Source organism: Malus sylvestris, chromosome 12, assembly GCF_916048215.2.
Source record: "Malus sylvestris chromosome 12, drMalSylv7.2, whole genome shotgun sequence".
In the NCBI taxonomy this organism is placed as follows: Eukaryota; Viridiplantae; Streptophyta; class Magnoliopsida; order Rosales; family Rosaceae; genus Malus; species Malus sylvestris.
Window position 1 is genome coordinate 8,033,217 of NC_062271.1, and position 1,521 is coordinate 8,034,737.

Sequence of the window (1,521 nt, forward strand, 5' to 3'; positions counted from 1 at the left end):
GCCGTCTTAGCTCAGCTGGTAGAGCGCGTGGCTTTTAACCACGTGGTCGTGGGTTCGATTCCCACAGACAGCGAATTACATCTAAACTCCGCCGTGTAAGTTTATCTTACATTGCCGGTCCCAAGCCCGGATAAAGGAGGAGGGGGAGGGCGTCAGGTAGTCGACAGCCGGCACTCCATGATCACGTCGAATCCTTATGAAAATGAATCCAGAACGAAATCGCGCTAAAGCTAGGGCGTCACCCGTAAGTGGCGCGCTGTGTGGCCCGAGCACAGTGATAAGTGAGCAAGGGTCGCTGTATCTCCATCGGCACCCGGATGCAGTGTTAAATGAGCAAGGGGGCTATAGAAACTTCTTTTCGAACGACTCCACTCAAAGTTGTTTGGGAGCATATGCTCCTATCAACTTTACACGGGACACACAAAAGAAGTACTTTGATCCTATTAGACGGGGAAGGGTGAAGAAGCTAGGACAGAAGGGTAGAGTTCAAGAGAGCAAAATGCGTTTAGGAACGTGGAATATAGGAACCTTGACGGGAAAATCTATGGAAGTAGTAGAAGTTATGGTGAGGAGACGGATAAATATTATGTGTCTACAAGAAACTAAGTGGGTTGGGCGTAAGGCAAAGGATCTAGAAAACTCAGGGTTTAAACTATGGTATTCGGGCACAAATAGAACGAGAAACGGTGTTGGCATCATCGTGGACAAGACCTTGACACAAGATGTTGTAGATGTCAAGAGGGTAGGAGATAGAATCATGGCAATCAAGATTGTAATAGGACAAGAACTTATCAATGTGATTAGTGCGTACGCACCTCAAGTAGGGTTGGATACGAGTTCGAAGGAGAAATTTTGGGAAGACCTTGGAGACTTGGTGCAAGGAATTGCTCAGACGGAGAAGTTATTTATAGGAGGAGATTTAAATGGACACGTGGGCAGGGAGACAGGCAACTATGGAGGTTTTCATGGTGGCCATGGTTTTGGGGAGAGAAACGAGGATGGGGAAGCTATCTTGGATTTTGCAATGGCATATGATCTCTTCTTAGCCAACACCTTCTTTAAGAAGCGGGAAGAACATGTGATCACCTACAAGAGTGGGTCGTCAAAAACACAAATAGATTTTCTTCTAATGAGGAAAAGGGATCGTATAACTTGTAAGGATTGCAAAGTTATACCAGGAGAGAGCGTGGCTAATCAACATCGCTTGTTGGTGATGGATGTACATATCAAAAGAGTGAGAAAAAAGAACAAGACTTGGAAGTGCCCAAGGACTAGATGGTGGAATCTAAAAGAAGAAAAACAAGCCATTTTCAAAGAGAAAATAATCACCCAGTGTGTGTGGGATAGAGAGGGGGAAGCTAACCAAATGTGGGATTCCATGGCTAGTTGTATCCGAAAAGTAGCAAAAGAGGTATTAGGAGAGTCCAAGGGCTTTGCCCCACACCAAAAGGAATCTTGGTGGTGGAATGAGGAGGTACAAACAAAGGTGAAGGCTAAGAAGGAATGTTGTAAAGCCTTATA

The 1,521-nt window shown here is 45.2% G+C and overlaps 1 non-coding gene across 1 annotated transcript; it reads left to right on the top strand.

Annotated features, from left to right (window-relative positions):
• TRNAK-UUU (transfer RNA lysine (anticodon UUU)) lies at positions 1 to 73 on the top strand. The gene has a single exon. It is a non-coding gene; the product is annotated as a tRNA-Lys (tRNA).
• Positions 74 to 1,521: the final 1,448 nt, after the last annotated feature.